The sequence below is a fragment of the Schistocerca nitens genome, chromosome 1, assembly GCF_023898315.1.
Source record: "Schistocerca nitens isolate TAMUIC-IGC-003100 chromosome 1, iqSchNite1.1, whole genome shotgun sequence".
In the NCBI taxonomy this organism is placed as follows: Eukaryota; Metazoa; Arthropoda; class Insecta; order Orthoptera; family Acrididae; genus Schistocerca; species Schistocerca nitens.
In genome coordinates, this window is record NC_064614.1 from 603,884,235 (window position 1) to 603,901,745 (window position 17,511).

A 17,511-nucleotide genomic window follows, 5' to 3' on the forward strand; every position below is an offset into this window, starting at 1 on the left:
CGCTCGTGCTGGCTAAGCCACACCTGCCGAGTCCAGTCAAATCTGTCCGCGAAGCCGTTAGTCTCAATGAGGGCCTGTAGCGAATGACACAGTTCTCCAGGAGGCATAAAAGTGAGCAAAATGGAGCAACAGCTGACACACACTGCGACCCCCTGAAAACCAAAGGACGCAATTTGCAAATGGACCAGTTTCAATCAAAGTCCTAATTACATAAAAAGAATACAATAGCCCAGTCCATTGGAATTAGCTTCTCAGAATTGTGTGCTAACTTCACAACTTGCGTAGCTTGCGTTTTATTAATCGAAAATCTCTAATATTCTTTTGATTACAGGAAACTGTTATGATCTGTGCGACGGAGATAATAGTAAACCTTCCTTCCGACAGTAGTTCTGTAGAGCGTGTTGTCATCGTGGGCGGGGCAGTGTGTCTGCTCTACACTATCAATATCGAGGATAATTTTAAATTTAACTGTGCGCGCAATGCCGCTTTACCTCGAGAGGGAGTGTCAGTACGCGAAATTGCCCGCCAGATTGCCGTACACTGCAGGGGCGTCATTTGAGCATTCAGCTGGTGTCGTGAAACACTGAGCAGAGGAGATCTGGCTCTTAGTAATCGTCAGCGGCGAACTTCGCCAACTGATGGCCGCTGTCTACGAGGGTAATCCCAAAAGTAAGGACTATTTTTTTATAAGTACATAGACCTGTTTATTTCTACAATGGTTCACATCAGTTTACAGCTTGAACATTTAGCTATTTTTCGAGATAATCACCATTTCTGTCGATGCATTTTTGTAGACCCTGTGGCAGTGTTTGTATGCCTATGTCATACCAGCTGGCCGCCATGCTGTTCAGAAAGTTATGAACCTTTTCTTTCACCTTGTCTTCGGAGCTGAATCACTTTCCGGCCAAATGTTCTGTTAACTTAAGGAACAGGTGATAGTCACTGGCCGCCAAGTCAGGACTATAGGGTGGGTGGGTGATTATATTCCACTGAAACTGTTGCAGGAGAGCAACGGTTTGCCGAGCGATGTGTGGGAGAGGGATGTCATGGAGAATGTGTACGACTTTGCTCAACATTCCTCTTCTCCGGTTCTGAATTGCCCGTTTGAGTTTTTTCAGAGTCTCACAGTACCTGTCAGCTTTACTTGTGGTCCCAGTGGGCATAAAGTCGACCAACAATATCCCTTTCCGACACCAAAAACGGTTTATCATGACTTTACCGCAGACTGTGTCGGCTTGAATTTCCGCACCTTTCGCGAAGAAGTATATCGCGTGATTATTGCTTGGTCTCAGGTGTAAAGTGGTATGCCGAGGTTTCGTCACCCGTGACAATTGAGTTCAGAAAGTTGTCCTGTTCGGCTGCAAGGCAGTGAGAAACGCGCGGGAATTATCAACTCGTTGTCGCATGTCGTCCAGAGTCAGCATGCGTGGCACCCATCTTGCGCACACCTTCCGGTAGTTCAATGTTTCCGTTAAAATTCTGTCAGCGGTGTTTCGGGAAACCTCGGGAACCAACGTGCAGAGATCATCCAGGGTGATCCGCTGATCTTCACGCATGCTTTGCTCAACCTTCAACACTGTCTCCTCAGAAATTGACGGTCTCCGGCTCCTTCGTTCGTCGTGAATTTCGTTCCGACCAGCTGAAAACTCTCTACACCTCTTACGAACATTTTTGACTTCCATGCACGACTCGCCGTACACTTCCGTCAATTGGCGATGAATTTCAGTCGGTGCTGTGCCTTTTGCGTTCAAAAACCGAATAACTGCGCGCAATTCGCACTTGGAGGTAACATTCAACGGTAGCTCCATTCTCAACGGCTGCCAAGCCAAGACTGAGTGCCTCAGCGCGGCGTGCGCATGTTTACACACAGCGCGTGGATCACTTTTCATAACAGTGTGACCAACTGCCACACAAACAGAGCTCTGTACTTATAAAAAAATATGAGACTTTACTTTTGGGATTACCCTCTTACAAAAGGTGGGTCGTTGGTACTTTGCAGCCTGTCACGAGGCTATTGCAAGAGCTGATTCGACCTAAACAGTGCCCAATGATCCCCCTGTTGTCTAATGGCCTCTGCGGGTTCTCTAAACAGCACGTCTGCCACCACCGTGGTGCGCAAGGAAGGTGATCACGGGAACAGCTGGAGAATTTAATCAGGATTAATGACATCAGACTCTCTTCACTGACGAATGCAGGGTCTGTCTGACGCTTGTTGAGTGTCTTAGAAGAATGTCGACTCGGACATGTTCTATTGCACATCTTGGGGATGTTGATCCATGGGTTGAAAGGCTCCGCCTTGTTTTCGGCCAGCATGATGCAGGTTGCAGGATGCCTACAGTCGCTATCGACGACAATTCTTGGGCTGTCCAGTATAGGGATTGTGTCTTATAGCGCAACGTACAGACATACAGTCAATATTTTAGTGGAGCGCTCGTATTTGACGACGATAATGTACGTTACGAGCCCTTCTAGCGAACGCCTTCCTCCAGGCGGGAGGAATCAATAGAATGGAATGGCGTGCGGTATCTGCTGATATGAAACCAGCTTATCACGCTTGGGACCAAATCGAAACATAACAGCGTGTCGTCGCAGGAAGTCCTCTTCAGAGACTGGATAATCTGGAGAGGGACGACTCTGAAGACAGGGACAGACATGAAGATCAATGTCTTGACATGATTTAACGACATTAAAACGTTCAGGGTGTGGCAGTCTCGGCTGCGGTGTTACTCAATGTTACTTACTGAATGGTACTCTCAACAGATGTGCAAAGATGAGTATTTTGTAGCATATTGCCTTAATATTCGTGTATGTAGTAAGGATGACGCCATCAGCTGTACTTACTGATTTTACTCGTAAGAGACAGGTTTGGGAGATGATTTACTGCCACTGTACACACCACAGGCGATAAGAAGCTTCAGTTTAGCTGATGGTTTGGACTTTATACGGAAAGTATATCTGATCCTCAGTATCAACGTGGTCACAAAGAGTCAGAGGGGCCGGATGATGGTGTACTATAACTACCATAACATTTCTGAATACAGTAATGATGTTGAAATGGATGTAGGCTGTAGTAGCTAAGCAGAGATGAAGAGGCTTGCGCAGGACGGACCTGCGTGGAATGCTATATCAAACCAGTCTTCCGACTGAACGCCACCTCAACAACATGGCGCTTATTCATTAATTGCGTGCCCGCCTGTGTCCACACATCTTCACAGATCTACAGGTTTGAGCTGTTTGGAATCACCGTGTGCAACATTTAACACCAAGTACAGTTCGGAAAGAGAGTGACAATAAATATCCCTGCTGACTAGATAAGTCCCAGTGATAATAACAACGAATGTAATGGTGTAACGAAACAAATTTTCTGCGAGGAGCTCTGTAGACAAGACTAGTGACACTTCATCTTTAGAACTCTTGCCGTCGGCCGACTTGTGAAGAAAGTGACTTTAGGTGCTCGTGCACCTGTTTTCGCACCTGCCAGAGAAGACTTACTGCCGGTAATGTAGAGCTCATAATACAAACTTCGATCTTGGTCGATGTCCTTGTGTTGCATTCTATAGCAAATAAGGATGTCTTCGGTGTTCGTCTGTTTGTCTCTTTTCAACTGCCAACAAACGTCAGCCGTCATAAATACAGACATGCTCATCCGTATAATCATCGAAGTGGCTAAGCAAGTAATTTAGAGGAGTATGAAGTTAATGAACTTTGGCGGTTGTGTTGCATCCAACCTATTTATAGAATCCTAACACCAGTTATACTAAGAAGATGTTATTTGCATTCTTCATTTCAACTACAATACTTACATTAGGATTCTAAATACAGTAAATGTTTGTAATTAACATTTATTCATAGGTTCCCAGATATACCGTTCTCCATTACATTTCACATTTGTGATCGTATAAAAATAACAGCTTTATATTTTTTCAAGTATTTACAATCAATGATCAGCGCTGTTATGAATATCATTAATTCAAATTTGATGTGCGAGGTGGGTCAGTTAATGGAAGTGAAGCAATTTGTTTACTGCTAGTTGTGATTCTATGGCTGACTGGCCACAGGTTCCGAACTCAGTGCCCCATCCTTGTACTGGTGTCGTATTCACAAAAAAAGGCTGCTTATCAGCCGAAGACTGTGACAATCATCTTGAAATCCCCTTCAAACACAGACATTGTCAGAATACTTTGTGAAAAACCAACACCTTTTTCTAAGCCGCACTTATCAGCAGAAATTAAAGGCCATCTAATTACTTAAATTGCATTAGTGCTCTACTGGAATGAGTGGATGAATATCGCGAAAGAAAACAACTTTGGAGCCATGGTCTCTGACATCCATGAACACCAAAGAATTATGGAATTATATTTTCCTTGAGACATATTGGATCTGAACTTCATCACTGACAGGGATAGAAGCTGAAGAAATGAATAAATTGTCTGATAAGGCCAGGACTTGAACCCAGATCACCTGCTTATTAGGCAGATGTGTTTTCCACTACACCACCCTGGCATTGGGGTTAACACAGTTGCACGGTCTACCATAGTCCACTGCCCTCCCTAACATAAACTTAAATTCACACCTCCGCCCTCAGGATTTTCCCTTACTTAAATCGTCAGTGTTTCCGAGGCGCTCCAGTGTTGGAATAGCATCCCACCTTTGTACGTAATGGGGAAAGGATTTTCTGATGTGTAAATGGCTCTGGGCTATTATACTCCATACTGGTACGGTTGTGGACAAAACGAGCGAGACCCCTCGCCTTTGTGTTATGCTGATCCACACAGTTTTGAAGTCTGCTACACAGCATAACAGGCAAGACGACGAAGTGCTACCAACATACTATGCACAGGCGTGAAATTGAAAAACTATCCGAACTTTGTCAGACTGTTTTTAATCATGTGTAAGACTATATTAACGCTGATTAGTGTGTTAAACACGTAAATATAAGATATAAATGAAAGAAGAAACTCTAATAAGTATGAACTGTACTAATAAAAATGAATTTCAGCTTATCGAGATAACACAACTGTTTTAGTAAGACAATGTACCCCACATCGTTACGAATTAGCAAAATATTACGCGCATTCGGCCAAGAAACGGTCTGTGTCAACGTTCAGACCAGTCACACTGGATTACCAGTGCTGAACTACCATGAAAGTGTGCATAACGAAGTTCTGTTAAAAATCATTCGTTGACAAACTTAAGTCAATTCAGTTATTGACAGAAGCGGAAAAAGTAGGCAGTGAGAAGTATGAAATTCTGTCTGCCTCCATCGAGATTTAAAACCGAAAACGAACCAGACCTCCCTTGCAGTAGCTAATACCTTTCACTACACTAGCACACAACCCAGGCAAACAGCCCTCTATTATTACCCCAGACATGAATAAACCGGCAATTTCGCAATGAAAATGGCAAAATATTCTGCAGATTCTGTTGCATAGAGCTTTCTGGATTAAAAAAAAAAATGAATTTTCTACCTTTATGTCACCGTTTATGTGACGATCATTCGAGATGTTTATCGAAATCACAAAATACTGTTATTATTGAGTAAATTTAGTACGATAATTCTGAACCACCCCAGGAAATAAACGGCGGCATTACTGCCAAACATATTCTACAATGTTTAGAATTCTCCATTAGACTCACCACAGCCAGAAAACGTTAATTAGCCGAAGTGTTTCTTAATGCTCTCACTTCTAAAACGCTGTGGCATTAATACTGGGATCTGAATTACCACGTGTATAGGCAAATGGATTTTATTTGCGTTGCTGTAAATGTGATTGGTATCGAAAGCGTAGCTACGATTAATATACTGAGGCTGTGTTACGGTGTGGGCGTGTGCAGTTGGAGTGATATGGGACCCCTGATACGTTTAGATACTGACAGGTGACACGTACGTAAGCATCCTGACTGATCACCTGCATCCATTCATGTCCATTGTGCATTACGACGGACTTGGAGAATTCCAACAGGACAATGCGACACGCCACACGTTCAGAATTACTACCGAGTGGCTCCCGGAACATTCTCCCGAGTTTAAACACTTCCAATGGCCACCAAACTCCCCAGACATGAACATTATTGAACATACCTAGGATGCCTTGCAACATGATGTTCAGGAGAGATCTCCTCTCCCTCGTACTCTTACGGATTTATGGACGTCCTGCAGGATTCAAGGTATCAGTTCCCTCCAGCACTACTTCCGACATTAGTCGAGACGATGCTACGTCGTGTTGCGGCACGTCTGTGTGCTCGCAGCGGTACTAAACGATATTAGGCATCTGTACCAGTTTCTTTGGCTCTTCATAGTATATAGTAATCTGTGCACTCTGCATTGTAATAGTAACCACGGAGAAGTCATTTAACATTTAGCGGCATGTGGAAACAGAAAGACACAGACGTGAAAGTACAACGGACTGAAAATGGAAAAAAAAAAAACTATAGCAAATGCTCCTAGAGGAATCCCGCCAATCTTCTTCAGTATTCTGTCAAGAACTTCGTACTCTCCTTTGTGCTGAAATTCCCTTAAGTAAACTAAAACATCCAAAATTTCGCGAATTCTCAGCAAAATACACAGGAAAATCTCTTCCTAATCTTTCAGCATTAAGAAAGGACTACGACACACCACACTATGAAAAAGAAAAAAAAATGCAGCGTATCAGCTGATGAAACCACAGACTCTATGGGAAGATGTATAGCAAATGTCACTGTGGGAACTTTGGAAGAAGATGGTGCAGGGAGTTCTAACAAACTGTGAACATTTACAAAAAGTAAATTCTTCCACCATTAGTAAACTGTGCGATAAATCTATGGATACCATATGGCCCAAGGCGTTAAGCATGACAATGAATTATTATTCGTAACGGCTGCGGCGTTTTTCTGCCATCAAAGCTTCCGATTCACTAATAGCATGATACAGCAAAATGGTGCAAGTGACATGTTTAGCTAACACCATGCACGAAGTTGCAGAAGATATTCTTAGCAAATTTATTGCGTTTGTCAAAAACGTGTTTTTAAAAGTACCTTCGCGTGTTGCGGCATTTAAGTTGTTAGCTCCAGATATTTCAAATTTGTCAAGATGGAGGTCCTCGATCAATGCCGGAGCTTCAGAGTTGTGAAAAGCATCATTTATTCATTCGATAACAGGAATATCCCAAGAATTCATTTATAATGCGGAAATTTCAGGCAAACGTTCGTATATAAAATCAAATATTGGATTTATTACAGCTGCCGTAACTGCTTTGGAACAATCAGAAGCGCCATAGTCAGGTTGACTGAAGAAGTGGAAAAAACAGTGAATAAATTATAAGCTATTTGTGATAAAGTGGAGATAGAAGTGTCTAATAAAATATAAAATAGAAAAGACGTGAGAAATAAACGAAGGTCATCGCCCATTGTATTCAATTTCAGCGATTTTGTTGACCAGATATACATTCAAATGATACTGTCCATTTTACGTGTGCTCCACTTGTGTCATCTGAAGTGCATAGCTTTGTTGGTTGGCAATAGGAAATTGTTTTTATATTAAAATTTCCTCACTCTAGTAATTGTATATTTCAATTCACAACTGATAAATTGAAGAAAATGTTCTGATAATGTTAATAAAGAGCGTACTGCAACATCACGTTACATAGGTTTGTTTGTTTCTCATGTGCATGTTATTTTTAAGCAAATAGTTCATTATCATGAACTGCCTTACTAATTTATTTTACAAAAGAAATTTTATCTCATTTAATATTGTTAGGTCACGTTATTCATGGTACTGTGCATTTTTTGTACATGCTTGCACATAACAGCATATTTTTTGTATGAGTATTATGGTGATTAGTAGGTCATTTATCTTAGACCATTCATTGAATATTTATCACCTCTGAAAAGTCTGAAATATGCGTATTTTTTCTGAATATTCGGACGTGACAATATGAACAGCTGTTGATCAACCTCCACTGTCATTCTTGTCATTCATGCAGCTATATTGTAAAGCATACTTCGATTTACTTTCAATATGGTTGCGAATTTAGACAGACATACAGAAAACAAACCAACATTGTTTGGAAACCGCAGTGTAATCCAGGGGGCTGTGTTCCTGAAAGGAAGTTGTGCGAGAAGAAGGACTGTGCCGTTTCTTTGATCAACTGGTAGCTAGCGGTTCTAATTAGGAACCAGTGTCCTTGCTGACCCCTGCCTCCAATCGCCGAACTACCCGCTGCGGGGGCGGTGGTAAGGGAAGGGAGCAGGAGGAAGTGCTGAGGTCGGGGGTGAGGGCACGGCCTTCCGGGAACAATAGCCACCTGCCGGCGAACAATGGACAGTCGAGTAGCGCGCCGTCAGCAGTCCTGGCGGCCAGAGGGCAGAGGGCTGCGGGCTTGCCCAGCGGCAGGGGTAAACATCGTGGACGGTGGATCTGCTTTCTATGGCCAGAGGGCAAGTTACAAACTAGCTCTGCAGGGCGCATACTTCGAGGGGAGGTACTTCTATAGCTGCCATTGAAGAAGAATACTGGGCAATACTATAATTCCTGTCGAAACACATACCAGCAATGTCATTTTTAATAAGTAGCAAACTTAAAGCAATGAATTAAGTAACCATTGAAGGCCAATATTTTTTCCTCTTATTCACTTGATATAACAAGTTGAGAAATAAGCTGTTAGTCTACAAACAAAAATTTATTCGTTGTGGTGACAGTATTAACATATATGGCATCTATATGTTATATAATAGTGCAGCACTCTTTAGCACCTACTGTTGCTTCACAACTAACAACATCGCTGAAACAAACGTATATAGTTTCGAATCAGCACTGCATAAATATCATTATGTGACTCTTGGCAGCACTAAAATAAACATACGCCGAGACACTATTTATACACACACATCCATCCACCAACGCATTGAATCAGAGACCATGGTAACTGAACAGTGCAAACTCCCCTAACTGTGCTAAAGTGATATAAAAAATTTACCCACAATTCCATAAAAAGGGCTACAAGTGGCATACATTATAACTGGTCATGGCTTCTGACCCAAGAGGGTTCTAATTGAACTAACTCTTTCGTGGGTTACCTTAATGAATTGATGAATAGGACTTTCTCCTACAAGTCTTCTGTGAATCTCTCATGAATGTGTTCCTCAAAAGAGTTCTTGTAGCATACCGTGCTACAGAAGGTGCAAGCAGGCAACCTGTGATTATAATTGGACATGTGGATAACTAATCGACTTGAAATACGTTACAGCCAGCCATTACAATCTGTTATTAGAAAACATCATAAAATAGTAACAGTTTAAAATTTTGGAACAATTCCTCTCAAAATGCCAGTAAAATTCGAGAGCATGATACTGACTGTCATGGAACGACAGGATCCTATTGGTACGTGGTCGAAATCTCTTCCTTATAGTGTAAAATTCTGTAGCACTTTGTAAATCTTTGGTAATATGACAATATTCATTCATTTACTGAATTATCTGGTTTACTGCTTAGTGATATTATGGTATTAAAGCCCTGATGATCTGTAGGCTCATTCTAGTATTTGCTATTTCAAAAATAGACTTGTGTAACTAATATTTAATGAAGAAAAATCTGAGTTTCACGCCAGAACATTTGTAGTTCCCCAATGTATTCACTGCCATGAAAGATTCTCTCCCAAGGCTCATGTACTTCTCCTCGCACCCATGATTCACTACAATGTCACATGTTCCACTTGTCATTGTCTTTGTACTTCATGGGAAACAGCTCCCTACTCGCTGCCATCATATTCTGCAGCGCTGCTTAACCCAGCAAATTACATATGGTGTCTGTTGACTTTAGTAATGTAAAATTCAGAAAATACGATACAGTCCAAAACAGGAGCAACCGCACAATGCCCACAGAACTGGATTATCCATCCATTTAGCAACCATTGTGAAGTCATTATTCATTCCCAGCTGCCAGTTGCACCCCACGGCCTGGGATAGGGAGGTTGCTGCTGTCTCAATACCTCAGTTGCAGACTGCAAAGTAAACCAAGATATGAGACCTTGACTAGCAGATGATTTGGCTGCTGCAACACATGCTGTACTTACGCAGTTTTGTATCAGCTCTCCACTAGCTTAGAGTTTAACCCAGTCGTTGACATCTTGATGACTGGTTTCTATTCTCCACAAGCACCGTTTGAACTTGAAACGCCAGTGCTATCTTCGCAGCAGAGAAATGATTCACCATCCATCCAGTAGCGCCCATACAAAACCTGACACCTCTATTTAAAAGTACTGGTATTTGTTGTTGCATTTGGAGTAAAAGTAAATTAGGATCACCAACTGCAATGCACTGAATAGAAGTATTGCCTTCTTAATGATTTATTCAATTGCATGAATAAATGAGTGTGCTTTGCAAATTATTACAATAAGTGGGTGTATTGTGCAATATTGTTTTCATACTGTTGTTTACAACAATGAGACAAGGAAGAGAGTGAAAACTGGTGCTGGCACACACTCTAATCATTTCAAATAGCACATGAAACACACCACGAAGACTGTTACACATGAAGTAATTTCTGTCTCTCTTCTTTTGACTTACACATTCCAGTTAACATTTTCTGTAGGTATAAACTATGCATGGAATTTTTTAAAATAATATGTTATTTTTTGACCTTGTCATCATCTATACTATCAATCTGTATGCAATTTGTATCAGTAGGATATGTGATGTCGAAGTACATAGTATTCTCAGGAATGGAGCTATTTTCAAAATCCTTCGAAAAGCTAACAAAACACCTGTGTGAAGTGTCATTCCACACATTTCCAGTGATTATAAAGTTGAGACAGAGGAAATAGCGCTTGAAAGTGGATATGAGCATTTATTTTCGTAATTTGCATGTATTCAATGTCTTTGCCCTATGTAAACCGCAATGAGTTATTTTGTTGTGAAAAGGCTCACGACAAAGTATCGCATGTCACTGTGTCTAATCAGAGTGTGTCAACGAGCTAGGAGCGTTTGTGGAAAATGAACGTCTTCACACGTTGAAATAATAGTAAAATCGTATGCGTCAGCTTTATCACTATCTGTGTGATAACAATGGCTTCGGCTGTAGGTTTGTGTAACAGTCCCAGTGAATAATTATCTTTACTTGAATACACCTGCTTTTATAATTTTAATGTATGCTAGGATTTCCACTTTCCTAGAACATTGTTATCTAGCATAAGATCTTGATGCTATACTGTGATTATATTTCGAGTATCAATGAGGTACAGTTTCACAAATTAGCGTAGTACTTGGAATCCTCTTAAACTGTTTAAGGTAATTTTCATTGAAATACATGGATGATGGAGTGCCATTCAAGTAAATTTATAATACTAACCAATTATTACTGAAACATTAAAAAAAATATTTATTCATAATTTTAATGTCGCTTGGGCGTATTTTACTCACTTTATTTGGCTTGGCTTGGTCAATTTTCACTGTTTCAGCTTTTATGTGCTAAAATTTATTGTAACGTGTGGTTCAGTCAGTTTTGCCGCGTTGTAGCAGTACAGTCCGCTAAGCGTTAACATCTTATGAGATGGTTGATAGCTGTATGGGATGACGTGTTTCAATAATTATCATGCAATTGTTAGATAATGCGTGTTTGCTTGGTTGCCAGGCGAAATACATTTTTGTGGCCCTCTAATTTTGTTACAGACTGTAAATTTTGTAGCCGGCCGGAGTGGCCGAGCGGTATTAGGCGCTACAGTCTGGAACCGCGCGACCGCTACGGTCGCAGGTTCGAATCCTGCCTCGGGCATGGATGTGTATGATGTGCTTAGGTTAGTTAGATTTAAGTAGTTCTAAGTTCTAGGGGACTGATGACCTCAGCAGTTAAGTCCCATAGTGCTCAGAGCCATTTGAACCACTTTTGTAAATTCTGTGTTGTGCCTTCCGAATTGTTATCGCGTAGTCGTAAGATACGAGATGTCAAGACCACATAATTTGCTGTTATAGTAACCAACTGGTAAAAAGAATACAGTTTGTTGAGAATTGATTGACGACTGTTATATGTAATATCTAGTTTGCTAGCAGTTGGAGTTTCTAAGACTGCTACTGGAAGGGTGGGAAGCTATTCCTGTGTTGATCACAATTGTGCGGCTGCTACGCGCTCAGATGGTTCAGATTCAAACTGTGGTGTGCCCCCGATTCAGTCAGTGTACTTGCATAGCATGCACAGTCGTTGCCGTGGATGCAGCATGGGTAACAGGTTTAATGCAGACCACAGTGCAGGCCAGCTCCTACTAACAGCGGCTTCATGGGCGAGCCGCACCCCTGGACATCTGCCAACCACGTGCCATCATATGCGCTAACCGAGGTTTGAACTAGGAGCTTATTGTGATGCCTTTTGACTTTTCTGTGTCAGCATCAAGTGCCAAAAGAACAAGTGCTCAACACATCATTGGATTCTCACATGAACATTTGCTAACGTTATTTGGTTCTGTCTCTGGTTCATCATCTGGAACGCCTGTGATCAACTGTTATATGACCTTGACTGTCGACGGATCACCATAGTTATTTGTATTTCTGTGCGTGGTAGCTACAAATCTGAAATATACCTTGTTCTCTGTGCCCTGTTTCCTGACTACAGATCATGATTTAACGAGGATATGTGAAGTCTTTATTGGCATACCTCAAAAACAGTGTTTATGGAAATATGCCTCCATTCAGATATTCGCCAGTAGTTGTGTTTGAGCTCTTTATTGTCAACAGAACTTACAGTACCTTCTCATAGATGAAAAGGTGTCCACATACTGTGAACATAGTTTGCCACCTTCTGGCATCAGCCCGGGTGGCAGCACAACCCTATGTCAGATGATGTTGCTCCTGACTCGATGGTGTCTGACTGTCACTTCCCACTGTTCTGGGCTGCTCAGAACGGCAGTTTGTAATGGTAGTACTAACGCTAGCAGCGGGTCGGGGCGGAACAGGCCATTATCAAACTCAAGACCTTGACGGACGAGTGGTGGTTGACGAACGAACATTCTCCCAGGAAATGTTGAATGATTAAATGGTCCAGGCAGGCGCACGGCGGCTCAATAGCTCGACTGTCTGATGTCTGCTGGTAGCTGGATGGGCACGCGTACTGTAAATAGCGCCTTGGTGGTTGTTACGGCTGGCGGCGGCGCCGCTTGGTAGAGGTTGGCGGAACGCTAATTTGGTGACCTGTGTGATGGTTACTACAATGCCGTTGTAATAATGACACTTATCAGCGTGATACCATCGGCGAAGGAATGCCATTTATAAGCGCTGTAAGTATGCCATACTTTCACATCATTACAGCTTTTTTCATAAAATGTTTTCAGGAGCAGTTTTCACCATTTAAGATTTGTGGTGATTTGCACTGATAATTGCATTAGTTAATCATCTTTCAGTTAAGGTAGAAGTTGTCTCATTTTGGTAGTAAGCTGTATATACTACAAAAATGTACTGTGTAGAATGAATTTTTATACAGCTCCTCGACTTTATTTTACTACTTTAGCATGTTTCTGACTTATTTATGTTCGTCGTAGTAATGTTTACACAAGAAAGTGAGAGTTTAACGAAAAGACTATGACAGTCGTTGGAAGATTAGACTGAAATAGAATCTGTCTCTCTAATTGAAATTTAAATCATTTTGACTGCTGTGTCAACCAAGCTTGTGTTACTCTAGTTATGTGGTTTCGAAATTCTCTTTTGACTAATGTAGTCGATGCGGCTCGCTCTAAAGCTTTTAGGTCAGAGATGAAGAGTACGTATAGTGGGAGGCAGGTTCTCTGTCATTCACAATGCTTTCGGTGAGAGCACACCGTACTTAATACGTGCTTTCTTCTGGTGAAATTAATTCTGGGTCACCAAAAAGATGCATTCAGTCATATCCTGAGTACAATTTATCGACAGTTTTGCAGACATTTTATAGGAGATATTCAGAAGACTAAAGCCTGTAAAATCGTTGCCATATACATTATAAATATTGCTTAAATGTGGTTTCTCTCAATTATTATCAGTTCGTGGTCTTGTGGTTAGCACTGTTGACTCTCGATCAAGAGGTCCCAATTTCGATTCCCAGCCGGATCGTGGACTGTGTGTGTGTGTGTGTGTGTGTGTGTGTGTGTATGTGTGGTCCTCATCATCAATCATCATTGCATCATCACAGATGTACAACTCGCCGAAGCGGAGTCAAATAAAAGGACTTGCAGGAAGCGGCTGAACTCTTGAGGACTCCCGACCGACTATGCCACACGAACGTTTCATTTCCCTCTACTCTATTCGTACCCTTTCTATTCTCAAGCGTATGTTGGATTTGTTATTCTACTATGCACAAAGCGTGGTGTGTATTTTATGAGTTACTAGTTGACAGACCTGACATCGCCCAAGTATCCATTATTCAATTTCCTATTGGAAAAGAAAACAAAAAATGAACTGTGTTCATAGAGAAGCATGAAAAAAATTTCATTTCCATGTATTCGTGAAAACACCTTTCAAATTATGAAACAGTCATGCAAAGAATTATACGTAATGACAGATGTATACAAACGACGGAGCAATATGTGATTGCCGGCCGAAGTGGCCGTGCGGTTAAAGGCGCTGCAGTCTGGAACCGCGAGACCGCTACGGTCGCAGGTTCGAATCCTGCCTCGGGCATGGATGTTTGTGATGTCCTTAGGTTAGTTAGGTTTAACTAGTTCTAAGTTCTAGGGGACTAATGACCTCAGCAGTTGAGTCCCATAGTGCTCAGAGCCATTTTGAACCAATATGTGATTCACCCGAAGAGCCGTTACATCAACATCTATCCTACTTTACAGAGAAAACAAGCCTCCGAACCTCAAGTTCTGTGAAGAGTCGTGGACGTCCAACCATTTAGCGCCTAGTGGTAATTTCACTGTCCTTCAACCTCTTTCCGTAGACGTTCACGACAGTAGCACGAGAACATTTGACCAGCTTCGCCGTTTTCGAGATACTCGTTCGCAGACCTTTGTCAAAATCGCTTATCTCGATGTATTTCCCCATTTGCAGCCTATATATGCGCTAGGGTTATCCCCAAACGTGTTTGCTGCGCTTACATTATTTTGCTACCGCTAGTGCCCGCATTGCCACCAGACTGCATCCAACATCGCTGTGGTCAGGGGTCATAATGTTTTGGCTTATCAATGCATGTCTGTGGTCTATCCTCCATATTATTAAGTCTGTAATTATCGCTAGCACTAAATGAAACCTAGGAGACTTCTAGAAAAGAATTAATCTTCAAGGAGAAGAAATAATTAATATTCGGTGGCTCATCGATGATTGATGTTCTGTCAGAGATTGGGCGATCAGTTGAACAGAGTGGATAGTGTGTTGAAAACAAGTTAAGTGATGAACACCAACAACAGGAAAACGAGGTTAATGGGGTATGGGAAAATTAAGTCAGACGATGCTGAGGGAACGAGATTACAAACTGAGAAACAAAATGTGGTAGACGAGATTTGCTGTTTGAGCTACAAAATAAAACGCAGACCGATAATAACAAAAAAAGCTTTTCTGAAAAGGAGCTACAAAATAAAACGCAGACCGATAATAACAAAAAAAGCTTTTCTGAAAAGGAGGAATTTGTTACCATCGTAAGAATTTAACTATTGGCATGTCTTTTATGAACTAAAATATGGATGATGAGCAGTTCAGACAAGAAGAGAACAGGAGCTTTCGAAATGTGGTGGAACAGAAGACACGTGAAGATTAGATGGGTAGAATGAATAAACAGTGAACAGGTACTGAATCGAATTATAGAGAAAAGAGCTTGACTAAATGTATCTAATTGTCTAGTTGGGAGCCAGTGTTATGATTTCTTTCTTTATAAAAATATAGTGACTTTATTACGAGAGTTGTCCAGAAAGTAAGTTCCAATCAGTCGCTAAATGGAAACCACAGTGAAAATCAGAAACATTTTATTTGCAAAAGTTAGCTACACTTTCCAGATACTTCTCTACATAGTTACCGCTCCGACTTAAACATTTGTCGGAGCGTTATACCAAATTTCGAACACTATCGTCATAGAAGGCAGCCGCCTGTGCTTTCCGATAATTCTCTACGCTGGTCTATAGCGCGTAGCCTGCGCCCAAGTGTTGTCTTCGTATCCAGTGTTTCATGTGAACAGAGATGATACTCAGGACGAGCCAATTAGGGCTGAGTTGTGGGTGATCGAACACTTCCCATAGAAAAGGCTGCAGGAGCGTCTTCACTGCCCTTGCAGAGTGTGGCTGAGAATTGCCATGAAGAAGGAATACGCGTGGCAGTTGTGTTAGGTGGGCTGCATTCATTAAGGCGAAAGCTTCTCAACGGGAACTCCTACTTGGCGGGAGACATCGTTGCTCTAGGCACATTTAGTCGCTCACAGTGCGCTCACAACTGAAAAGAGCGTCTTGATGGCATCGACGGTTTTGCTAGAGACAGTACCGAACACATCTGTGCAAAACTTCATCGGGTTTTCACTGTGGTTTCCATTTAGCGTCCGATCAGAACTTAATTTCTGGACAACCCTCATATTAGTTCTCTCATTTATTTTACTGCAACATTTTTTGTGATAGGATATAAAAAAATTACTTATGTACTTCATAGGACGAGGAGGGAAAGTAAACAAACGGGTCAGCAACTGTCGGAAGTGGAACGCAGACGAATACACGTCTGGGTACGTCATTCGTAAGCGAGTGTTACACTTCCGCACCGAAAACATAATGGCGTTACGCGCTATGAGTGTCACACGAACAATATAGTTGAACCATGTGCTACTAGAAACATTGTTATAAATCTCGTAATAGTAAAGAATTATCCCTTTTCTTGGTCCAGGAATGCTATCTGTGTGTTACTTCGACGACTATATTTATTTATCCTTTCACCGTTGCAGCTATTGCCTTGATAGTTTCTTAAATATCATGTATTGGCCTTTGACGTTACCCATTTAACAAGAGAAGTGAGGAACTACAGTCTGATTTACAAGTGGATATCCGTTTCTTGAAGAAACTGGGCAACACTTACATAGACCATTGTGGTCAGCTGTCAAAACAGATCCATCACAGATGTAGGTTGAGGAATTCCTGCTCTGATCAAGGCCTTAAGATACTTGCGACGTAGTCTGTCATAGTGTGAATATCCTAGTAGTGCATGGTTGAGGTTTGCAGTTTCAGCTGAGTGATCTTCGCAGTATGGAGATGGCTGAACTTTCAACCTATAAAGATGTAAAGGTTAACAGCCGTGACCCAGCCGGATGCGCATTGTGGTAGTGGTGTGACGTCTAGATAGGTTGATTTTTTGAGAATCAGGTTTTTCGTGGTGCTGCGCTATTGTCAGTCCTAGTCGAGGGACGAAATCTGGGGTCGCTGGCAGAGTGTGGTTACAGACAACAGCCAGCAGGCCAGGCAAGGTAAACATGGCACTGCGGGGCAGAGCTGCGACGGTGGTATCGCACACACGATTTGTTTTGATTGGAACAACAACGAATCAGGAAACTGCAGCATTGCTTGAAGTTATTGTAATGTATGAGGTGGGGCACTAGGCCAGAGACAGGAGGGC